The sequence below is a fragment of the Passer domesticus genome, chromosome 15 (assembly GCF_036417665.1).
Source record: "Passer domesticus isolate bPasDom1 chromosome 15, bPasDom1.hap1, whole genome shotgun sequence".
NCBI lineage: Eukaryota > Metazoa > Chordata > Aves > Passeriformes > Passeridae > Passer > Passer domesticus.
In genome coordinates this window covers 4,419,857-4,446,465 of record NC_087488.1, presented here as the reverse complement: position 1 = coordinate 4,446,465, position 26,609 = coordinate 4,419,857, and the positions used below count along the sequence as shown (strand labels likewise).

Here is a 26,609-nt window from a genome sequence, read left to right as displayed (position 1 = left end):
GCCCAAGAGTGAGAAAACATTTAATTCACATTGTTCTCCAGTGGGTGCCTACTGCTACCCACTAGAATGCTGCCAGACCAGAATAAAACAGCAATTAACCCAGTATTTGTTGCCATCGAATTAAAAAAAAATTGTCAAAAATTTATCAAACTTGTGCTTTTTGCTTCATGTAATTTCTTGGTTTGATATCCTCACTACCCAGAATTCTTTATGCAGTGCTTCACTCAGTTTCAAGGCTTTCTTTGTCTGGCTCGCACCAGGTAGTACCAGGGGCAGAGTCTCTCTAGAGTTTACAATTTGAGGATTTCAATGAGTTCTGTCCATCTGCTTTTCCACACAGTGATTTTAATGCTTTGATGCTGAGGAATCACATCACACAGAATCTCTGGTCATCCAAATCTTTATAAACCTGAAAGAGTAGAGTCAAAGGTACAACTGCCCATATTCCATGGATACAAACATTGCTAAGGAATCTCACATGCACTTCACCTGTTTTTAGAATGTCACACCAACTCTTCTCTGCTTAGAATGCTAAACAACCCCTGAAATGGGTGGGATTTGATTTTCTTTCCCACAACAAGTCACATGCACGAGTCCAGGGGGAGGGAAGGAGAGCAGGCAGAGGAAGGAGAAGCCATGATATCCACAAAATAAACAGAGAAATCTGATAGTTTGCAGGAAACACACACCAGACAAACTGTCCACAGCAGTGGAACAAAGAAGAAGGCTCTGGAGTTTACAGTAATGGGCACAGCAATTAATAAGACATATAGCACATGGTAAAATCCATTCTGCCATCTGTGTCAACTGTCCCCAAGTGGGAGATGGGCATGTTTGCCATGTTCATCAGCATTAAGATTGCTACTCTATGCCAAGTCTGATTTTATTGTCTCCTGTTAGTTCCTATGGTAAAAATCTATCAGCATTGCTATTTAAAGCTTCTCATAATAATACCAAAAACTCCAAACAGAAAACACAAAACCACATAGTGCTGGAAATTTTGCCTAACCTTAGTGCCTTCAGGGCAATTAACATCCCTTGTTGTGCTTACAAATTAATTTTCATAATTGTTTACAGATTATTACATTTATCAAAAATGCTGCATATAACAGGTGAGAGTGGGAGAAATAGAGTTACTTCTCTCAAGCATATTTAAGATCCGATCCAGAAAAAAAGTATAATACACTTCAATTTAAGGTGAACACCAAGATCATGAGCAAAGGAAAAGAATATTGTATCTCTTGAACTCCTAGATAATTGCAGGGGGCTTTCTATAGGCTTCTCTTCTTTACATCCTCAAATCCCCTGTACTGACAATACTTCCAGCAAAAGGCAGGGCTTGTACCCAGTGCAATCTGTCACTTTATAAACAGTATCTGAATTATTTCCAACCACCAAGAGCAGTTTGTTGGGCTTGAAACAACATCTGCCCTCTCTTTGCTTCATGGTGAGCCCTGGGCAAGAGGCTGGAGAGCACCTCCAAGCAGTCAAGAGCTGGAGGGCTGCAGGTGCAAATGCTGTCCCATGGGCTGGCACAGTGATGTTTGTACCTGCAGTCCTCCTGCCACCACCTGCAACTGCTCCTGCTGCTCCTCTGCTCACACATCCCCACGTGCATGGGATCTTCTGTAAATCCACATCTTCCTTTCCCACGGCAGCTGAGTTATCAGCAATCAGTTATCTGGAGACAGATGAGGATTTTCACAGTAGCCTCTACCTCAGGAATCATCAGGTGACTGATTTTTGCATTTATTCCTGTGGTAACGAGAGTTTCACTTGAAACTCTCTCACACTGAGAGCAAAACAAACCCCAGAGGAGGCATAAGAGAGATGATTTGGTTTCAGGAGAGAAAAGCCACTTTTGGGAGCTCCTGTAGGACTTCCCACTTCACATGAGTCACACAGCAGTCACAGGGACTTGTCACAGAATTTACTTCTGCAAGCACCAAAGGACGACTGTCTTTAAATCAGACATGTTAAATACACTACATCTTCTCTTCAAAAGCAGCTATATTCTGTAACACCTACACATCCAGAATAAATTAGCTTTCTTATTCAGTGGTGTCAACAATGGTAAGCCCCAGAGAATAAGGGAGAAAGAGTAATGCTAGCCTATGCCAAAATACTTATTAATTACACCTCCTTTCAGATGCCTCCCTTGTTGAAACCCTGTTTGGTGCTACATGAAATAAGGAATAACACATAGTCTTTAATTTATGAGCAATAATTTGGAAATTGCCCTCAATTTTTACCTCCTATTCATTGTTCAACAATGCTATATAAAGGAGGAAGATATATTATCCCTTAAACTTCTCCCTGCACACAGCTCCCTGCTGAACACCAGAGAAGAATCTAATCTAAGGTCAAAGAGGTGACTGTGCTATGAGATATTTATCTGCTGCCCACCCCTGAGATGTCAATAGAAGTAGCTGATAGTGTCAATTGTGACACTTTTTCTGTAGCAGGCATCTGCCCATTACCAGGTGGAGAGAAAACCTCAGCTCATTTCATATCTGAAACTGGAGAGCTGTCATCTGGTAACAGATTTTTATTACTACCAGGAGTGTATTTGAATTCAAAGTAATGACCTGGAAGTACAAAATTTCATATTCTGTAATCCCACAAGCCGTGCAATTCTCCCTCTTCAGTTACTGCTGAATATCTCTATAGCTTCCTCTGCTGCTCCTGATTTAATATAATGCTATCAACAAACCTCCTTAGTGAACAGGGTCATGGCAAGATTTACAGTGCTTTTTCACAGGCCTGCAGGTGAATTTATTTTACCCAATATATCCATTTAGATCCATTTTCCCCAGAACATTATTCTTCAAAGACAACTTAGCGAGTTCTTCAGCATCAGATAAAAGTCAGCCTAAGTGGTGCAAAGATGACAAGGTGTCCTGCATGACCTTAATCAGAAGTTTAAGTGCAGGATAAAAGTGAGAACTGAACCGAGAGCCACTACCCCAAGCATCTTTTTTTAAACATCAAGGAGACAAATGTTGCTGCTCAGACACGGGGTTTTTGTTTTTTTTTTTTTTCTCCAGACTGACACCCACAGCTTGTGGATTGCATTCAGCAGGCAAGGATTGGAGCAATATTCTGAGAAAAGCAGTGTCACTCACCAAACCTCAACGCACTATGTGAGAAAGCTCAGGGCGTCCTGTAATGACAATGGACAGGGCATTAATGTGAAAGAATTGGAATTTTTGTCCATAGGATTAGCACACAGTGTGTTACTGAGCCAGCCTAAGCAAGCCCTCACTGCCCTTCCCCTTCTGTTCCAGACATTCCAACCCTCACAGGGCTTTTTCTGTCACGTGTGGTGTCACACACAGGCAGAACCACAACTTCCAAATTAGTACAGAGCTGTGGGGAGAACTTAAAGCAGCTTTCCAGTGCCTGTTGGAGAGCTGGAGAGGCTCTGGCAAGGGCACTGCATGGCAGGACACAGGGAATGGCTCCCACTGCCAGAGGGCAGGGCTGGATGGGATATTGGGAAGGAATTGCTCCCTGTGAGGGTGGGCAGGCCCTGGCACAGGGTGCCCAGAGATCTCTGGATCCCTGGTAGTGCCCAAGGCCAGGCTGGGCAGGGCTTGGAGCAGCCTGGGGCAGTGGAAGGTGTCCCTGCCATGGCAGGGGGTGGGACAAGACCCTAAAGGTCCTTTCCAACCCACACCATCCTGTGATTCCATGATTCTGAGATTTAACTCTAATCAAACCCCTGCATATGAGCTGTGAGTTAATAAAGTAATTTGGTTTTAGAAAGATTTTTGTCCAAATATTTGGCCTCTGGCTCTACAGACGCAGACAAAACATCAAATAATTAAATTCTTCTTTCCATGCACACTCAACACACAACAGAGCTGATTAGCTTTCAATATTATGGAATCAAATTGCTTGAAGTTCCAACTTCTTATTTTGTAAATAAAAACAAGTTTCTGAAAAATAACATAAATTTTGGCACTGTATTGACCCACTTAAACCTCCATTTTAGTAGAATTCAAAAACCAGCCAAAAATAATCTAATAATATAATTGAGAAATACTGCAACTGGACTTATTCTGTGTGGTGGTGAGAATGCCATTAAAATGGTTTTAAAATAATCAGATAAACAAGAATTTAAAAGCATAACTTTACAAGCAAAGCAGAGATAAGGAAAAACCACAGAGACACACAACTTGAAGAATGCCCTGCCTCTGTGGTGCTGGGGAGGCACTGAGGGGAGGAAATCCCTGAGCAGCAGTTTCAAGAATGGCAGAAAGTAAAGAAAATTCTTCAGCCAGCCAGCCACAAACATCCCTGTACTGCAGAGGGATACAGGACCCTTCAGCCTCTGGATAGAATTACTTCAAACTTCCCCTGACTTCCAAGCCCTGCAGGGCTTGAAACGTGGATGAAGAGCAGTCCTGCTAGAAGGGAGCAGCCAAACACAAATTTTATGCATATTCAGAAGAGCGAATCTGACTTTTGGAGCTGCTGGTCGTTGAAACAAAGATAAAAGAATTGTGAGAGTATGGAAGAAATTTCACATGGATGAAATAAAACTGACTGATGTGACAGCTTTGATCATTGTTCAGAAGCTGGAAAACAAAACTCGCCGTGAACCTCCGCAGAGACACGGGCTGTGCCAAGACCTGGCACAGAGAAGTTTTCTGGGGGAGCACAAGTAGGCAGGAAATAAGTAAAAGAGGACATGGAGGCAGCTTTTGGGAGGAAACCAGAGGGTTTTATCCAAAAAAAAACCTTATCTGAATGTTCTTGATCAACTAAGTCTACAAGCAGAAGCAATGCAAACTGAGACAGAGCTCTGTCCTGAGTGTAAAATTGTATTCAGGTGAAAGATTGTCTATTAAACATTCATATAAAGCCCTGAGTAATTAAATCCTTTTCATTTTTAACAACAGCTAGTCAGCTGCAGAGAACATTTAACCTTTTTCACCTAACTTTGGTAATATAAGAAGCTGAAATGTACTGCAACAGGCTTTTTTTATATCTATCTATGATGTGACCTCTTATATACAGATATATGTACTTACATGTATACATGCATATGTTTGTATGACATTTGTATGTTAATCAATATTTATCATTCTGTGAATGATAAATAAACTGAAAAACTATCCTACAGTAGACACACAAGAGAAATCAAACTGAACAATACAGAGACAAGATGAGATACCTGCTCTGTTTTCAACAATTCCTGTTTGTTAGCTTATTTAACAATGATTGAACATTTTGGGAACAGCTGCCTTGGTAAAGACTCGACATCCCCAGCCTTCCACTGATGTGCAAGGGCAACAGTGTTCATCCCTCTAGATCTCTCCCTAGTGATATGTCAGAAATTATATTCCTGATGTTCACGAATTTATATAAAACACAGTGGGAAAAGGAAACAGAAACACTTAGGAAAGCTACTCAGATAAAAGGGGAGCCTTTTTCTAGTTGATAAATGCACTCAGTAGCACATTTCTTTATGTAATCTCTCTTCAGACAGTAGAAGGAAGCCTCTGCAGGATTTTTTTTTTAATAGATGAAACATGAATCATTTTATCTTTAAATTACATAACATGAATGCAAATTAATCAGTATCCTTAGACAACTACAAAGTTGATTAAGTGGCTCTTAAAGTCAGAAGATACCAGAACTGTTGAGCAGTTCTTTGTTACATTGGCTCTAACCCTTAATATTTCTCCAAACCAACATGAGAAAAGCTGGAGACATTAATATCCATTAGAGGGAAAGCCTGGTAGGGATTTCAGAGTGCTCTGGCTGTGCTGTAATCGATAGGTTACCTGTTCAATAGAGGGCATCCATTACTTTTACTCCAAGACAAATACACTGGAAGTTATGTTTTGTTTCTGTCATTGAGCAGCTCTTTCTCATCCCAGCTTTTGTTGAGCTTTCCTTCCACAGAGTAATGAGCCCGGGACTTTTTCATAACTAAGGGGGGGCCTTCATTTTTCAGAAGAATATCTGTCCCTCATCTGACATAAAGCACCACTTAAGGATGAAGCAATGGTATGAAGGGTGCAATAGAAGCAAAAAAAAGAAGAGGAGAAAAAATAAATTCCACTGCAGTCCCTGTTTCTTTATGGAGTAAACTATTTAACTCTATTTCCTGACAGAATGAAACTCTGTGCAGGTAGACAGCCAAGTGTTGAGGGTAAACAGGAGCAGCTGGCTGAGAGAGCCCAGAAGTTGGGTGGAAGTGGCAATGCAGACAAAAAATCAGTTTTAAGATGGAGGAAATTAAGAGACTCTCTAGCAGCAACTCCCTCCTCCCCTTCTCACTTCTCTCCCTCTTCCCAGAAGGAAAATGTGTCTGAGCCCTTCACAACAACATCAGAGAATTTGGGTGGGGGTTTATGTGTGAGTACAGAATCTGGTTTTAGCTGATGGGATCTTTGATGAGGGTTGAAACGCTGACATGAGAATAAAAGGGATCCATAACACCATGTTCTAAAATAACTGAAGCTGGAAAGCAAAAAGGGAGAGGGGGAAAAAAAAAAAAAAAGTCAAAAAGAAAAGGGAAGAAAACCGAGGAAAGAAAGAAACCCCAGAGGGCTGAGCAGGGAAAAGGAAGAAAAAATAAAAATGGGTAACATACTACAAAAAGCAAAAGAGGCAACAGATTTACAGAGTGTGTCCACAACAAATGACACCAATTCCTTGGAATCAGTGCAGAGCTTCAAGTTTCACACAATTGTCTGTTAGAAGAAAGGATGAACACCTACATTTATTACAGATCTTCCAAGTAAAAGATCAGATGGGTTGAAGAGGGAAAGCCTGTGTACACAAAAGGCAGAAGAAAAGCAATGGCTGGAAAAGAGAAATATTTGAATTCTTGAAAACCAGCTCATTATTTTCTCTTAAATACATGATCTCAGTAATGGTTATCTGACATTAATGACCATCTCTACTATGCAGGCAAAGAGGCGCCTGGCAATCCACTCTAAGATTCCACTTAGTTTCCTTCAGCCTCTTCTAATTCATTACAACTTTTGGCTCTACACTTTCTGGAATGGGAGCTGCTGGGAGAGTTCCAATCATTTCTCTAGCTCAGGTAAAACCTGGTTCCAATCCTCAGTGCTGACCCTTTCCTGCTCAGCAGAGCAGGAACATCCCTGGTGTAATCACCAGGACCTGCATGTCCTTTATTACAGACAGCCACGACCACCAACAAAGGTATCCATTGGGGAAAAAAAAAAAGCATGTTTGTGCTTGTTAGTGCTTGTTTGTGTCATCCTGGAAAGCACAGCTTATCTTTACCCCCATCCCAACCCCTGCATCCTGCCAGCTCACCACCACACCAGCTCCTAGCGCTGGAGATGGGATGGTTAAAAGCTCCAACCACAAATCTGTTCTAAAGTCCTCAAATAAGAAGAAAAACCAACAAAGAGAGGATGGAATAGTCCATCATTATTGCCACTTTCCATCAGTATATTGATTTATGACCAGCATCTGTAGCACAGTGCAGCCAGTCTTTTGAAATACCTGCAACCTAAAAGGAGAAATTTAATATGCAGCTTTATTAAGAAAATAAAAATAACTGTGAGCCACTGGGGAGCAGCATTCCCAAGCTGACACCCACCTCTTGCCAGGAGAGAGGCAGTGTGCACCCATTCCTCAGATTACTCCTGCCTACACAACATCCTAACTCTCCTCCAGGTGGATGCAAAACTACTGGATCAATCCTGACATGTTACAGTCCTTCCAGGATTTGCTGATATCCCATCCTAGTGTTTTTGTTTAGATTTATAAGTGTAGAATGTTATGATCATGAAAAACAACTGCAAAATTACAGAGAATTTGGAGAAACCCTGTTAAATAAAGGGAGTTCAGTAAATGTGCAATGGGCTGTACAATTGTGTACTGCAATGTGTTTTAAAAACAAAAATTGTAAGCCAGATGCCAAGCACACAAGAACACCTTGCCTGAGTAAAAGAAAAACTTATCCTTCAGCCTCAAAAATGCATTTGATAACAAGGGTTTTACTGTATAAAATGTGTACAGTAAAATGTGTACAAGACAAGATGGAATCCTACAGAAGCAAGCTGAGAGTAGTTCACCAGGTGAAACCCATGAAAACTCTCCCTCCTCACCTGTGTCCTGAGAGTCTGGACCTCTGGACAACTGGACAGCCTCACCCTCATGTAAAATAAGAGCTAATAGAGTCTATAACTAATATCTCATGATAGCATTACTTTTTCTTCCTAAAGTAATAAATAGAATCACAAATATAGATGTTTAAACCTGGGTATCCACATATCGTGCTTAGCCAAGAGTCAGAGCCGTTCCCAAAGCATTTTTCCCCCATGGGTGTCAATCACAATTATCCAGTAATAAATTACACAGTTAAAACACCTTTTACAAGTCCTGTTGTCCACAAGAACCATGCTGAAAATGTTATTTTTCTATCACTTAGATTTTATGCTTTAATATAAATTTAGTGCTACTAAACAGTAGATTCTGAGGCACAGTTCACTGCAAGTGATGTGAATTTCATCCTGCCTGACCCAGTGCTACAAGGACAGGTTGGGCTGCACTTCATCTCACTGACAATTTAAACTTTTCTCCCCTTGCTGCTACATGAGCTTTGTGCTTTAGTGTTGGTGGTTAAAGGGTCAGCTCCTTTTGTGCACAGCAGGATGTTAGACTGCAACTGCTGTCGATTATGGCCATTAACTAGAGATACAAGCAGACTCAGGGGTGTATTTACTACTTTTCTTGGAAACATCCTAAAAATACAGGCCAAGCCTTCCAGTTCCTGCTCTCAAAAATCCTGATACTGCAATACACAGGATGATCCCCCATAGCAAACAGTGAATGCAGTAAAAATCCTCTCAGTGACTGAATGTGCTTTCAATATTATTTTACTTATATTTATTCTTGCTTTCTCTTTCTACTGTCTTCTTTTATAGCCTTCCTTCTGTTATTTCTGATGGGAACTCTGCAATTCTCTTTCGCACCCTGAACCAATGCTTTGTTGATGGCTCACCATTTACTGCATTTCTGACTTGCATGTCTTCCTACTGCAAAATCAATGCACTACTTGGATTTAACATAAAAAGTGAGTGCTAACTGTGCTTTATTCTGTAGCTAATAACAGTTCCATATTATTACTTTTTATGCCTAATAAAAAATGAGAAACTGCCAACCCACGGCAAAATTGCAGCCTGAAGCTCAGAAATCAACCTTAAAAGCCCAAAATGCACATTGGGCACCCCATGGCTGACTTAACTACCCATGGTACTGGGTTTATCTACCCATGGTACTGGGGTTTAACTAACTGTGGTACTGGGTTTTAACTGCCCATGGTACTGGGATTTAACTACCCATTGTACTGGGGTTTAACTACCCATGGTACTGGGGTTTATCTACCCACAATACTGGGATTCAACTGCCCATGGTACAGGGTTTACCTACCCATGGTACTGGGTTTATCTACCCATGGTACTGGGTTTATCTACCCATGGTACTGCGTTTTAACTGCCCATAGTACTGGGGTTTAACTGCCCATGGTACTGGGATTTATTTACATGCTAAACTAGTATTTTCTGCAGATATCATCATTTAACCTTTAACCAGGATGTCTGTGGAAGGGCACAGCAGAAGAATGAGCTCAAACCTCAGAACATTCTAAAGGATGACCCCAGGGAAACTACAGGAAGCAAAAATTTAAAGAGCAAAGGACTGGGAGAACAGCACAGTACCCACTGTACACATGGAATAATAATCATGTCATAAAACTAAGGAATTGTCCATCCCCCAGTGAAGGTCTTGTTTGATTATCATCTTCCCTCACTGTGTGCAAGCCTGTCTGCATCCCTAATTCAGGGTTTTATTCAAGCAAATGCATCTTTAAGACTTTGTTTATATTTGTCACATGTACCTCAAATTTCTGCTTCAATACTCAGAATCAGTTTAGTAAGTCTCAGTGCCATAATCTCATTTTCTTTGGTGACACATAAATTAAATAAATAGTCCTTTTTTTCTTTATACAACAGCATAATCAGCACTGGATAAAATATTTGTTATTCCTACTATAAATTTTGACGTGATAATATGGATTTCTTAGATATTAAAGCAAAATACTTGTCCTGCCAACTACAAAGGTTGAAATATCAACTTTTCACTACAAAATGTGGCAGAAATAGTCTAGAAGTAGTTAATTCAATGAAGATCAAGTCCTTAGATGCAAGATGATGTTAATAATTATAGGAAAAATTAGATATAGTTGCATTTAAATAAGTGCCACATGAAACACGCTTGACCATCTGGTAAAACTGTCTTAGGGTAGGAAGCTGGCAGATATTGCATAATCATCTGCATATGACAGATAATTTTAGCCAAATCTAAATTAAAAAAAAAGTTCTCATACTTCTTAAGAGAAAAAAATTAAACTGCTTTTCAAACTTAATAAATATCTGAAGTTATTTAGTATTAATACTGTCTGAATTCCACATAAAAACTATCATGTTATAGACACAAAAAACCCAGTACCTTTTAAAACCTTTTTCTGTGTGTTTTGAACCACAAATTTTTCTGCCTAGAATTTCTCCTGTTTTTTGTTCCTTGTTCCATTTTTAAAACATTAGCTTAGAAAAAGTTAGCACAAAAAACATTCTTGTGCTACTCAACCACTCTGCAGTACAAGGACTATTTGCTCACACAGCTTAATGATCTGGGACGTGAGAGATTTGGAATTCCTCTGGAAAGGTTTTCTGAAACAGAAAAATATCCACAATTGGTAAAGGTTGTCCTTGCAGAGCAGGTGGTGAAGTTTCCCAATTTATACAGAAATCTGTGCAGTCATATCTCATTTAACTGTGTTGATTTACAATTCATTATTTAAACAGTGCACAAAAAAAAAGTGCACTACAACAAAATGTTATCAGTACTGAAGGTCATTCTCTAAATAGTACAATGAAACACATTTCCTAAAGCCAACTACTACCAAAAAAAAAAAAGAGAGAAAGAAAAAAAAATTACTTGAAGGTCTAACAAAACAAATATTGTTATTGAAGACAATTGAATCTTATAGCACTTATTCTAAATAGAATATGGAATTAAAATGGATGGAAGAGATTTCTTTCTCCTTAAATACATTGGAACAGCTGAGAAGGAATAGAAAACCTGTTAAACAAGTTACCAAAAAAAAAAAAAAAGAAGAAAAAAGGAAAAAAACCCAAAAAGAACAGCCCTTCAGGACTGGATTATCTGGAAGGACATTTGTTGTCTGTGCAGTCAGCCACACTGGTGTGCCACAGCACCTTCAATTATGCAGCTGCCCTGGGGAATTAAAGTTTGTGACTGGGAGGAAACATCCTGAGGGATTATTCACAGTAATATCACCCTTCAACCTGAAGCAAGCTGCTCCCCATTTTGTTCTGGGAGGTTCTGGTGATGTCCAGGGGAGTCCCTGACCTCCCCTTGCTCCCCACCCAGCTGGGATCCCCTGAGTCACAGCTCTGACTCCTGGTCTTTGCTGTACACCCTCTTGTAGTATTTTACATTTACTGCAGTAGAAGCAGCTCCCCTTTTGGTAGCTACTCATCCTAAGTAGTGGCTGCAGTCTTTTTTGACAAATGCTGTGTAGATAGAAGCAAATCCATGACCCAGCATATTTTTATGTATGACCTAACATGGCTCAATTTTCAGTTGTTCCACATACTGGTTTAAAACACCATTGAATCACTACAGAGCTCAAAGCAACTGGCACTTATCCCACCAAATATAAGCACCTTGATGAGCGAAACCAATCATCAATCCAGTGTCCACGCTAAGTTTCTTTTCACATCCTCTCATCTATAACTTCACCACACAATTCATTTGCCAGCCTGGTGCTCTGAGCGTCACTCTCAAACAAACCACAAGGTCAGGAGCAGCGAGAGCCCCTCAAGGATAGCGACTTCTCTGCAGCTCGACACACCACACCTTGTTTCCTCTGGAGGAGAACAGTTCTCTTCATCAGCTTGTGTTTCTGAAGGGAATATTATCATACAACCTAATGTGAGAGTGCCACAATGAACACAGCCCCTTGACAGCCCTGCTGCATCCCAAAGGCATCAGCAAGCACTTCTGGCTAAGAGTATCTGCAATAACTGCTGGGCTGTGCCCTAGACTGGATACAGCCCTGGAAAAGCGTTTCAAAGGAAGCTGTGCTGGCAGTTGTCTTCTCTGAAGTCTCCAAAATGGCCTGAACATTCACAGAGAAATGCTGTAACTACCAAGAGATCCTTGTGTTCTCTGCTTTTCAGCATCCAGGAAGGATGGATGGGATACAGCACAGATGTACTTCACTGGTATCCCTTAGGAATCGGATCCATCATGAGTTTATTCCCAACTTTCCCAGATGGATTTTTGATTGTTATTGTCTGCCTAAAAGGTAAAAGCAAAGTGAAGAATCTGATACTGAAGAATCTCTACAGGGAATGCATTGCAAAAACCATCGTAAAGCCTTCAGACAGAATGGTAATTTTGTTGCAAAGTGAAATATACAATAGGATGAAATATAAATAAGAGATGAAACAAATAAGGGGAGGACAGATTCAAGGAGGGAAAGGAAGCAGAGAGAATATTAGAAGTGATGTAATTGGAATGTGCCATGTAGGCTGTGCAGGGAGAGAAAAGCACTGAAAACATGACTCGAACAAAACTGCTGCAGTACCATACCTTATTTTTGATAAAAATATACAAAATGGCTTAAAAGAAATTTTTAAAAGTTTGTGGAAAAATGAGATAAAGAATCTTTCAAAAGAGTCGAGGGTCATGTCCCCAGAAGAATGTAACACATCAGCAGCAGAGCAGGCTATTAGTGCAAACAAGTCAGTACAGAAATTTCAAGTTCAGCATCATGAAAGAATGTAATGAAACCCAATCAGTGGAAAGGCAAATAACTCCAAGCAACAGCTTTGGTACTGCAATTTCCCCTTGGATAATTTTACTGCAAACAACTTAATTCCTCCTCATAATGACTACCCATTAGACCAACAGCTATTTCTACTGTCACCTATGAAAACTCTGCTGTGCCAAACAGAATTCCAGAAGTATTCCTTACAAACAACAAAATCACTTATTTCATCACAGAATTAGAGGCATTCACCCCTTTGTGAGCTACAAAAATTAAGACAACTTTCTGCCACAATCAGTCAATCCCCATCCTCCCCACACTATTATCCAAGGAGAAGATAATCCAATCCAATAACAGCAGGAAATCCTAAGCTGTGGCATGGATTTCAGTCACCTCACTACAGCTGGCATGGCTGCAGTCTGTGCACGTTCATTAACGATGATTATGTCATTAATAATGATTCTCATTAATGATCACTGCTGCAGCCCTGGCCAGGCTCATCCTTGGGTACCACATCCTGGTCATGGCTCATGTCTGTCTCTATCAGTGCCTCAAAATTTCACATACCCCATCTGGGGGATCTTCATTCCTGTTTGTCCAGGAAGGAAACAATGAGGCAATTATAATTAATTTCCTCCTCCCCTGGTCCAAAACTCTGAGGAAAGTACATCTTTCAGGTGCAAGCAATAAGGCAGCTTCATCAGAGAAATCCCAACTCTGCCACTGGTTCTAATCTGGGGAGGTGGGTGCTGCTTGTTAGCTTCTTGTTGATGTTTAGAATTTCACTATTATTTACCACAAAGAAGAGATCAAAAGATGTAGAGTAAGATACTTATAAAGCCAAAAGTTGTATTTTCCCCTTTCCTCCACCACACCTTCACCCAACATAAACACAGCAAGTGAAGTAACCCTAACAAAAAAATACACAGTTTTAATAGTTTTTGGTAGAGGTTACAGATCCAGATGAAGGCTCCACTTTGTGTTAACCGACCATGGTTCCTTCCTATCAATGAAACTGCATCAACTCACAACCTGCAGCTTAGTTTAGGCCCAATATTGTTCTGAATAGAGATACATAAAACCATGACTTAACTGGCAGTTTAGACAATGAGAATCAACAGAAGGGAAAATGATGCTGTCATGAATGCATCAGTTATCAGTGAGTGCATCTGAAAAGGTCCTGCCCAAGTCCAGTGGGAAAAAAAAACAAAGCCAGAAGTCTCAGCACCACACATTTTGATCCTGAGTTATCTTCCTCCTCTGGGCATTTTGCAAGCAGTGCTCAAATTTGTGGCAGTGGCTGTTGTTTATTAGTGCCCAGGGTTTCACATGCAGATTGCTGGAGACACTTTTTAATTTATCATTATGAAATAATGCATAAGCTTGTTCTAACAGTGATTCATAGCTTTTTAATTTCTACTCTGCTAATGTCACAAACTTGAGCTTTTCAGCACTTTCAAGTTTAGCTCCTGCAGTGTTGGACCCTAAAGCAGATATTCTGATTTAGCAAAGCAGGTCACTGTCACCTCAGTGCCTTCCTTTGATTCTACCATCTTGTCTTTTATTTAATGACTGTTATAGTGGAAGGACTCTCGTGCTTTCAGTGCAGATTCCCCCACACCAAACTCTCTGCAGCACAATGCACCTGAATTTGTACTTTCCATGAGAATGAAAGTAAAAAAATCCCTACTTTGTAAGTAAACGCTGTCGTTTGTGTGATTCATCTTTATATCAGGTTTGAATGCCAGTTATGTTTGGGGTAAAATTTAATCTGTACATGAAGTATTTTTCCTAATAACAAGATAATAAGCTAAAAGGCCAAGTAAATGCTACTTACTACAGCAGAGGCAGAAAGATCAACACCAAGATGTTGGAAAATGACTTTTTTTGTTCAGTGCACTCAAACTACTTTTTCTTTTATAGTTCCACTATTCCAAACATATTGGTTCTTTCCAAAACACTGCATTGATTGGTGCCCCTCTTCTAAAGCAAAGCTGATTTTAACAAACTGTTTGACAGTTGCTCACAAATGCATCTGCAATTAATTTCGTTAGGACATCAGCCCACTGATTATGATACACCTTTGCTGTCACTAGTATATCAAATACATTGAAACAGAAATACAAATATTCAACTACACTGAAATTCTTCTACAAAGCTGGAGGCTCTGTGCTTCCTGAGCTCTTGTCATGGGCAGCAGAAAGATTTATTTCACTTGACCAGTGCTGTCCTTCCACTTGTTTGGGGAACCACAGGGTTAAAGTCTTCTACAGCCACCTGTGCCCTCAGCAGCTTTCAGGATTCACATTTCCACCTCTTGTTTCAGAACACAAACACTTTATAACCTCATACAGTTCCTCTGCTTCTTTTCACCTCTCCCTTTCACCACAGCCCCATTTACTCAGGTCATTGTTGCTTTATCTAATTGTGGTACAGTACACTACAACCATTTAACACCACAGCAATTCCAAGCACATTCATGACCTTAAATACCTTTCTGGGAAATTTCTATCCACCTGTCTCATTAAAATAAAAGTATTAGTGCAGGTTATCCTAACCCAATGCATTTCACTTGACACACAGACAATGACTGGAATTTATGTCATGCTTGCCAGGGCAGGGGTGCTTTTCTTTGGCACATTATTTCTGCAGGCTGCTGAGACTCCTGCAAATGGCTGTTGTGGAACAGGCACACCCTGCCCTGGCAGTGCCAGAGCCAGACAATCCTGCTGAATGGGAGCCTGGCTCCTCAGCCTTCACTTGAGAATAGCAATGATGATCATCATGGGAAACACGCTGCTTTTGCATCCAGGTGCTTTTGAAATGGTGACCCAGCAAGCAACATTTCCAATTTTCCAATTCTACTTACTAATGTACTATACTGCCATGAACTTAAAAATATTTCACGTTACTCAGAACTTATTCACAACTACATCTTCTCTAAACAAGGTGACATTTTCACCTTTTTCTTGCCAACAGTCATAAAAAAAAAAAAAAAGAGAGAGAAAAATCAAAAAACAAAGTCAGAAATACATGAAATTATAGAAGATAAAAAAATTAATCAAGTATCATCTCAGGAGAAACTAATAATCAGCTGTGAAACAGATGCACCATTAATTTATCTGAATTGACTATATAGCATAATGTTCAAATCTGGGACACAATTGAAACTGGGACATTATAATCATTATTTAACCTAGATTCTCTAAATTCACCTCAGATCATTTCACTTTTTCCTTAACAGCCAATATTCAGTGACCTGCCACTATGTTTTTGAAAACCATAGTATTTTCTTCTTGGTGCCAAGTAGTGCCACCAAGGCTGTCAGAGAAGAAAACTGCAGCAATGTCTAGAAAGGGCTTGATGGGCACAGAAAGGTTGGGATATAAAAATTTAAATAGCACATAAAGAAAGGCTTTGCTGTCAATACCTTACTGGAAACAGAAAATAATATTCAAAATAATCTTGCAATGGTTTATTGAAAGAACATCCTTTGCTTAGGTGAGAGCAAAAAAGCCACCCCACCACAGCTGAAAAAATAGATGATGATGATGATATGGAACCCAATTCCTAGAGAATCACAGACAAAATTCCAGCTCACAGGCACTTAAGGAGAACCAAACCAGGATTTGGCCACGCTCATTATCTCATATCAGTACCTCAGAAGATGTGGCAGTCATGTCTAAACTGAAATGTGCAGGAAACATTTATTCTGTACATTAGGGACCCCCTCTCACAGGAAAACTGGCACCTTCTTAGCCAAGAATCATCCAACAAAAATGCTAAACACTGTAGATACTTCTAATTGTCACAAAGTGCCTTGGGAAGTTTAGTGTCAGCACCAGTCACCAATCACCAGTGTAAGGTTTTTACTGCTTCAGAACAAATTATTTTCTGTTGTTTACTAGCAAAAATCCCAAAGTTTTATAGTTCCTGAGCACTGCAGGAAGCAGCTGGATATTTTGCATAATTTCTTGTGAGACAGCCAAGCACAAAGCTCTTAAACCTTCCTGGTAGTAACAACCCTGGTGAGCCAGGGCTGCTTGTGCTGCCTCTGGGGCAGGTGGCCTTCCCTGTCCCTCCTCCCCGAGTTCCTGTCCCCTTTCCAGACAGCTCTTGTGACCTTGCAGTCACTGTGCATTCGCAGCTCTCTCCTGAAGCACCCATCAATCATTTAATTAAAGTCTTCTACTCCTACTTTAGGAGTCTAGCCAGGTTGAGACATATGTTACTCAAACATTTTACTGAAGCATTAATTCAGCGCAGACTTTTGTTTGTCTGATTTCTTTTTCCAGCTATTGCATTTTAACACTTACTGAGCACAGAACTGGACAATTAGAGCCATTGACAATGAAGTTTTCCTATTATATTTCCCTCATATTAATCAAAGGCAAAGATTTATCCGCTGGTTTAAAGGTCTGGATGTTGGATTGCTGTGCTAATTCATCTTTGCTTTGATTATGCCCTTGTCTATCAGCTCATAATTAATGTTGATAGTGACTACCATCAGCTGTTCTGCACCACGGATGCAGAAGGGGCAGGAAGGTTCCCAAGGAAAGGCCAAGCTGCTGCATGGCCACCTCTGGCACCAGCCACATGTTCTGTGACAAATCACGTGGCACACCTGAGTGCTGAGTGAAGATCACGGGCATCACCCACCAAAAATCCAAAACACAGCAATATACACACAGAGATTTCAGAGCCCTCTTGTTTTCAGAAAAGCAGAACTGAGTGATGATGGATCCAAGCTCAGAGTACACTGAGAGTCAGGCTGGAAATGATGCCAGAGATAACAGCGGAGGATTTAGGCACAGCCAGGTGTCAGAGATGTCACACTGACAGGGTAAGGCAGCTCAGAGTACAGACAAGACTACTGTGAATACATCTATGCTGAAATACAGCAAAGGAATCAACACAAAAACCTCTACCAGATCATGAACTGAAATCTCCTCTTAATTACACCAAACCAATGAACAACGATCTGCAAACATGAGCAACTTCCCACAACCATTTAATGAGCCAAAGTGTTGCTTAATACATATCCTCAAACATGACACAGGCATTCCATGCCAAGGGAGAATTATTATTATTATTATTAGTTATTATTATTATCTGCATTTTTCTAATGCAATAAACTAATAATTATTTAAAACAAATGTGTAATCAAACTACTATACTCTATTTTTAACTGCTTTTTCCTGACCACTACACATGGTACTATTCATGCATGAAGGGAAATCACTTTTAATTGTGCAGCAGGTGAGCACTACATGACTTTTTCCAATCTGTGCCTTGAAGTAAGTTCATAAGCTAACACTGTGGAACAAAGCACCAGAGGAAACCAATCTTTACAATTCTCTGGTATATCAGTTCACCTTGTGTTTACACAGCCTTTTTTCCTAAAATTACCACTTTAAAACCTTAGTATCAGAGTGAAAAAAGAAGAGAAAGCTGGTACATTTACAAAGAGGAAGTCACACATAAAATACTATTTTATGGTTTGTAAAACCAAACTAAACAAACAATCCTGAGTGACTTTACCAAAGGGTGCTGAAGACAAGGACAAAAAGGCTCGCTGGGAATCCAGTTCACACTGGCAGGAAATCAATACTTCAGGCATTGACAAGACACAAACACAATGGAAAACATTCTGACAAAGACAGGGAGCTGTAAAGAATCCATGTTTTATACCTAAACCTCGCAGCACCTTAAGGTTTTCTCCACAGCAACTAAATACAATCCCCCCCTTTTTTTCTCACTTTCTGACCTGAAATTTAGAAGCAGCAGCATTAAATGCAGGAATAAATGGCGGGATCCATGAAACTGAAGTTCCAGGAGATCTCACCTGCTGCTCAGACTTGTCCTCACTGGATTCCCCACACGGGCATTAAAACGTGTCAGGATCCCGTCCCCCAAATGGGGGCACTTGGGGTTTTATTTTGTTAAAATGCTAAAGTGATAGCTTTTTTTCACCTTCCCTTTGCTGCTGTAAGAATGAATTCAACTCTGAAATGGCCTGCAAGAGTTCCTACTTAAGTTCATCAAGTGGCCACAACTCAACTGCAATGTTACATTGAAATAATTTTTCTCACTTATAATAAAATATCCACTCAACCCCATGGTTTATTTGATGGCAAACAAATTTGCTGGAAACAGCTTAAAACTCTGCAAATTCTGACATATTGATGCTAAAACTGAACAGAGCCCAAGAAGAATTTCATGCAGGCACATTGAATCCCAGCCCTCCCCACCTAACCAAGGTGCAGTGATTTTCTTGGGTTTTTATTAATTTAGTAGTTTTCTAAGGTCATGGTTTCCATGACCATATTCCAACAGGATTTGATGAGAGTGCCACATGCTGAGTTACTGCAGAATCACATCCTCAGAAGACAGAAATTTGTACTGGACACTTGAAACTAAGCAATAGATGAGAAACAAAAACAGAGTTTTACAACTAAACAAAAATTATATGGATAGAACAAGTTCATTTCTTAATCATTAACAACTATACACATCTCTCTGATGAGATTATGCATCCATTCTGTGACACATAATAAACTGGACAAAAAACAAAGAACCAAAAAGAGATTGTTTCATGAACATGCACACTCAAGACTTCTTGTCCCAAAGATGGGCAGTTTTGAGGTATATACAGTGTATATGTCTGTGTGCATGTTGTTTCTTTCCCTTATTCTATAAAAGGGTTTAAGACAGGAACAGTATGCACCCTGCTTTCTGGAAAAACTGTGACTGGATTAATTTCTTTCCCTTATGAGCAGCTATGTCTGAAAATTATAAACCTGTCAAATAGTGAACATTTATAAAAGTATCATTATAATAAATATATATATCAATTTCTCATATAATTTGTTCTACTTTTGCAAAGCTCAGTTTGCCTTATGGCAAGCCTGCTTGATCCTCCAAGAAAGTGCTTTTAAGAGTACCTCCAGTTAACAATTAATAATTTCCAATTATCTTATTAATAGAGAACACGGCATTATTACACAATAATCCCTGACAAATTGATCATTATCAATAGCTAACGACTACTTTGTGAACTAATTGCCCCGGGGCAAAAGCGTGTCTGGGGAGAGACGCACTTTGTCAGGAAAAGTAACGGCTATTAAGAGCCATAAAGTTTGTGTTAGGAGGTGCTCCCGGTGCTACAAATCCCCCAAAGCACTCCTGGTGATGATTCCTGGCGAAAGAAGGCAGGGGCGCTCCCCGAGGCAGGAATGCCTTGTGCAGAGAGCAATTCTGGAGAACAGTTCTCCACTGCTGGAATACACGGGCTGCACAATTAGAATGAGGAATGCCGCCCATTACACGGGATACGGGAGAGATTTCCCAGGAAAAACAGCCCCATTACACACGCTAAAGAGCCTCGAGAAGGAGCCAGACTTAAGCAAAAGCTGCAGTGTGGAACCGATGAATATATTCACTTTGGATCTTTGGTGAATCCCAACACAGCCCGCTTCACTGTGCTGTGGAGCCGGGATGCCAGGCCTGGCTGAGGATTTGGGGTCAGCATCTCCTGCAAGCCGTGCCAGGGATGCTGCCAGGTGGCTCTGGTAACATCCCTGGATCCCAGCGGGAAAAAGAGCAGCAGACCCCACAGCAGCGTGCCCAGAGCAGTGAGGGAGCTGCAGGACATGAGTCTGAATCCAAACTTCACCAGGTATGGTAGAACAGGGCACCCCGACAAAGGAAATGATGGGCGTCTGACTCCATTGACTCAGAATGCTGAACAATTGCTTTATTAAACTATACTGTATTATGTTAAAGAGACACTATGCTACACTATACTAAATTACATACTAAAGAAAACTCGTGACTGTCTCCTCACAGCCAGGACACAGCTTTGACCCAATCGGCCAAGGAATCAAAACAACCCTCACCAGAATCCATTTACCGAATCCCTTCAGGTAAACAATCTTCCTAACACATTCCACATGTGCAAAAGCAACAGGAGCAGCAAGTAGACATGAGAATTGTTTTTTCTTTCTCTGAGGTTCCTTGCTTTGATTCCCAGGAAATATCCTTGGGAAGTTGTGCATGCTGCTCTCTATGAAGTGAGCTGTGGCTACAAGTGGGCACACTCAGATTTATGCAACTCACCCAGCCAAGGTGTGAACTCCATCTGGAAGTCTGCTGGAATTTCATCTCCAGGGAGCAGATCCCAGACCTCTGGGCTTCCTCAGAAACCCTGAATGCATTCCAACTGTGGCCTGATTATCAAATGTAAGGTTATTCTTCAAGCACATTTTTCTCCTTTAAGTGGACACATCTGCATTCACCACATCGAATCATGGCCAATCCATCTCCTGCCTCCTTCCACAGCCTCATTAAACACACACCACAACTTTCAGTTTGCCCACCCAGAGCTTCTCTATTCCTCTCAAATGAAAGAGCAATTTTGAAGAATGCCAGAACTACTGATCTGCCTTTCTTTTGTGGGTTTTCAAATGTTCAAACACCCCTGCTTCAAAAAGGACAAAGTTTGGTGGTTTGATTATCCTGTACTACACTGCAAGAAGACAGCAACTTGAAGAACTAGCATATAAAAAAGAAGAAAAAGAGATGAAATTTGCGCATGTGGAAGGAGTATAGACTACGAAGAAAAGGGATGAAAAGCACAGAAATAACAAGATGGGCAAGAAGAGACAGCAAGAGTTGTACTAGAGATGAACAATACAACTGTGAGTGAGTTTTTAGGGGATAATAAAGGCATTATACAATATAGGATCCTATATAAAATATAGGTTACATATGTATTTAAGTATGAATGTATATCCATATTTTAGAACTTTAAAATATATGGAATTTGTTATTCCAACAAAATTAGGTTCGTTTGAGGTGTCTAAATTACATTTCATGCCCAGGCTCATTCTTGTAGTTGAGATCATCATTATTCCATGGAAAGAAAAGAAATAACAGAGTAAATGTATTGCTTTTCAGGTAGACAGCCACTAGAATGCCAGTGTATCTATAAATACCTGCAGGGAAATGAAGAGAGAGCAACTTCAAATGTCAGAGGTTGGAAATGAGCTTCCAAACCCCAGCCAGCTCCAGGTGGGATCCCCGTGGGGCAAGTCTCACCCTCAGTGCAACAGCACAAGAAAAGGGTCAGGACAAATGTCCAGGCCTGCTCTGCTCCAGAAATTGATTTTTGTTGAGATTCACTCGTGCCCCTCCAGAGGGGGCTGCCAAAATAAGGAATTCTTTGGTGCAGGGAGGGCACTGAGAGCAAATTCCGGGTGAGGAGGGACAGGGAGGAGCAGAGGGCAGCAGCTGCAGAAGGCCAGAGGACAAAGCACCCCATGTTCAAATTTCACACCAAAAGCTCTCCATAGATTTTTATAGCAAGAGATGCAGAACATTTGTGGGAAAAATAGAAAAATAAAAAAATCTCTCCTGGGCCCTCACTATCCTTTCATGACAATCCCAACTTAACATGCAATGTATCATCAAAGCAACATTACACTGATGGTAGAGAATTTATGAGAGATGTCCCGTGTCTTATTAAATAGGAATTGAAAGAAACAGGGTAGAACAGAGCAGCACAATAACATTCTCTTCACATTTCTAAAGACTGAGAAAATAGGTATTTTCTTTTTTTTTTCTTTTTTTCTTTTTTTTTTCTTTAAGGGGAGAAAGAGATAATATGAATGTAAATTAAATAATGCTTCCTTCTGAAGACCTGCTAGATCAAAACCAGATAAAGTGATAAAGTTAATTACAGACCTCTGTGCTGCATATTCGTCTTTACTATGTAATTCACCTTCATGAAATGTGAAATTCTTGTTTAGGGAAAAGAAACCCCCCCCCCCCCCAAAAAAAAAAACAAAAACTAAAACCCAAAACAACACCAAAACCACATCACTCTTCTTTCCTCAAGAAGATTTTTCCTGGTTTTCATTTCAGTTGTCTGCAAAATAAAATAAAGGTGTTCAAAGTTGCAAAGGACCTTTCTAGACTTTTTGGGAAGGACTTGATGGAAGTAGCATCCTACAGGGTCAATGCTTGTTCAACCCAGAAAGGCCAGAGCACCTGGATTAGAAATTACCTGAGAAAAGAGATTATATATTAACATAATCAAAAAGAGATTATATATTAATATAGTCAGTCATAATGGTGGAAAGTCCATGGGCAAGTCATCCACATTGGGAAAGAACTCTGAATTTTCAGTCTAGGATAATGCTCTCTTACCCAGTAACCTCTATATCCATCCTCAACTTCCATCAGAAATTAAACATACAACTTTGAAGACACTCAGAACTCCTAATCAACCCCTGAAGTGGCAAAATAATCCAGGACATCTTGGTTTCATTTCTAGTCACATCCAAATACTTCAGCCTTATGGCAAATGTTACTAATTATTTATTCCTGCATTTAATCTGCTCCATTTATCTGACATACAGGAACTGGGACGGGAAGCTTTGCAGGTCTGGGAAAGGAAGGCACAAATGTTTATCTGGGACCTGGCTGGTTTCAGATCCATTCATGTCTTTTTACATCTAATACCAGAGTTTTTAATGCATGCACCACCTGAAATAAACTGCTTTTCAACAGTGATTAAGGTTAGCAATGCAAATACTGTAATTAAAAATATATATCAGCTTTTGCCTTCTTCTTTTCTGTGATGTCAGTCCTGGCCAAAGTGTCACGCTGTCATTTGTATCTCTTCGGTCCACTCCTGTAACCAGCCATATGCTTCTGTGCATCAAACCAGTGACTCAGAAATGATACCCCCGCACCAGGAATGTTTTACAGCCAGGATTCCTGCTTATCAGAGTACTTTAGAGGCATCACATGCTCATCAGAGCAGTGCCAAAAGAACAATAAGTACCTGCTGAGGCAGAATGGGAAGTGCCGTGTCAAATATTTAAGCACCTGCACATTATGTTCAATTTTTTTCAAAATATAATTGCCTGGGAATTTTGAGAGATAACTCCCCTCATACCTGGTGCTAGAGAGGAAAGGACATAAAACACAGATTGTGCCTCTGAATCCTCTCCTTGTTTCCAGTGAGCACCTCAGTTTTGCCAGGATATTTCCTGCAAGTGGCTGATGTGTTTGTTCAACCCTCTCACAAATGTCATAGCTGTGGAACCATGTCACTTATTGTATTTGTTTTCCAAAGCTTTCTTTTAAAATTGTGTTGTCCAGTTTCTTGCAACCTGAGATGTGTAAGCACTGTGGAAAAAAGAGCATATGGACATCCCAGAGTGAAACCCTAACAACAGAAGCACTCCTGGGCATGGAAAGCACCTCTCGAGTGCAGGAGATTTCAAACCTGTGAATTCTGTTAAAAATATACCACATTCAAACTTTACCACAGAAACTATTCCTTCATGCAGAGCCGGTGATGCTTCAAGTCTCCAAAATTGCAAATTGAATGTCAGTATTAGAATTTATTTCTATTAACTCCAGGAGGTGACAGGAACATTGAGGGTAACAGAAAGAAGGAGCTGATATCAAGTGCATGAGGGAAAATGAAGAAATACAGGACTAGGAACAGTTAATTCAGAGCTCAGTCAATAAGAAGGTATACAATGTGACTAAAGGAAGTAACAACAGGCAAACAGGAATTAGCATCTAACAAGGAGAAATTAAAATGTCTGTTTCTCATCTCAGAGACAGCTCTGGCTGTAGATCTCTGGCCAGCAAAGATGGAAGAGAAGCACATTTAGTTATGGCAAAACATTCCAAATGTGAACCCCAAGCTTAGGTAAGTACCTACTGTGAGTATGTGGGATGGTGAAGAGAAGCCCCAGCCCTGCTCAGTGTGGCCCTGCAGCATTCCCAGACACTGCCTCTCTCCTGGGACACACACCCCCCTCCAGGCTACTGCCCTCCTCCTCCTCTGCCAGTTTAGTGAGTGTCCAGCCCGAGCACCAGCACTCTCTGCAGCATCCTGCCCTTCTGCTTTCCAGGAAAATCTGAGATCCCAGTTTCAAGGGAATCCATCAAAAAGGAAAATTTGAATTCCCACCCCAAAACATATGGCTCACTGCTGAACTTTGTAATGCTTCCAGATCCCATTTCAGTGAGCAGGTACTGTGCACAAAGCACAATTTCAGCATGAATGGTAATGGCACAGAGAGGAGAGCAGCACCCAGCTGAACATCACCTTGTTCATTTACTTCAGCATGCCTCTAAACTGGAGAGTTTGAGAGCTCAAGAATGGGCAGAAAAAAACATCCCAAGAAGCAGTACCCAGGGATCAATTCTCCACAGGAATTGCCCTTCTAAGGGCCTTTCTGCAGAGCTCACACTCGGCCTGGGGTATTATCTGGGCATCTCCATCTATCCCCGACGAGACAGAATGGCTTAACTCAGAACTCCCTAAAATGAACCAACAGTTCCTATTAGTTTAATTACTGATTTACCAATATTGTATACAATAAAAAGTAGCAATTTTACCATGCTCTGATCAACATCACTTTGTGCTGAAAACAAATCAATGATATCTACTTAATATCACAGAAGAATATTATAAAATATTATTTATATTAAAGTTAAAACCATCAACATTTCTTTCAGGCTTTGGTATCCAATGAGAATGAAAAATTATCTCAATCCATTTGTTTTTTGCAGATGCAAAAATTTCTCAGTAATAGGCAAATGAGACACCATTTACAACTTGAAATTGCATTAAGTGTACCATTAAGGAACAAATACAGAATCAATATAATTGGTACATACATGAAGTATTTGAGTATAAAGGTTGGCGAGCCTTATTTAAGAAACCTCATACATGTACACTTTGTCCAAAATTCCAAATATTGCTTGTCCCAAGGAAAAATCAAACACCTTCCCCATCATCAAATCAGTGCTGTGACAGGGAGTTACCTTCCCATGTATTTCACAGCAATTTATATATATATATATATATAAAATCTGTTTGGGTAAGTGCTGCAGCCACTAGAGTGAGATGCCACAAAGCCACACACAAAGCAGGATCACGTAAGGAAAGTATTTTAGTGATACCCAAAATGTGAAGTGACTTCATCTCTCCATGCCCCTCCCTGTAACTTTGCCCACACAACTGCTCTGCTACACAGGTTTTACTCTTTCCCTTTCCAGCATCTTCACACCCTTAATGATATTTCTCAACATATTTGCACTGCTAAAAATGCTTCATTTGGCTTTTTTCCCTGCCGTGACTGGGGCTGTGTGTGACCTTGAGTTGAATGCCACTGTAGCAAGCTGTCTCTCACTGTGGGAGTTCTCTTTTCTCAGGTTTGAGCACAGGATCTTTGATTTGGCAAAGCAGCACTCCAGCAGCTGATGCAGCACTCCGTGATTTTCTCCAGCCACAGAGGTTGATGGTTTGTCCAGGCTTCAGCAGGAACAGCAGTGTTTTGCACACACACAATATCCTTTTAAGAAGGTACTTTTGCAAAGTGCTTTGAGAACACTGAGCTTCACAGCAACTGAGCAGGATGCAGGTATTGCTGCAGCTTCCTGCAGTGGCAGCACCAGCAGGAATTCAATAATGCACAGTGAAAACAATAAATCCAGCTGGAATTACAGCAACTCTCAAAGCTTAAAAAAAAGCCCAAAACAAACAGTAAAAAGTGCTTTTTCCCCCCCTCTACAATACTCCTTAACAGTGTGCTTGGGGAGCTCAGTGGCAACAATGACAGCACTCCTGGGTCAACACAAGTCTCCGTTTTCCACACCTAATGACAGCAGAGTGTGAGGAGATCCCAGCAGAACTTTTCTGATCAGCTGCCTTCAAAACCCA

At 40.4% G+C, this 26,609-nt stretch overlaps 1 protein-coding gene across 26 annotated transcripts in view; it reads right to left on the bottom strand.

Moving 5' to 3' along the window:
• Positions 1–26,609, bottom strand: part of RBFOX1 (RNA binding fox-1 homolog 1) — a 1,139,646-nt gene that overhangs the window by 547,653 nt on the left and 565,384 nt on the right. The window contains exon 1 of one of the 26 annotated variants that reach the window (XM_064390398.1): positions 3,126–3,163. The exons of the other annotated variants lie outside the window; for them this stretch is intronic. The gene's annotated coding sequence lies outside the window, so the exon portion shown is untranslated. Of the gene's footprint in view, positions 1–3,125; positions 3,164–26,609 lie in introns of those variants that run through there. 26 annotated transcript variants of the gene reach the window in all.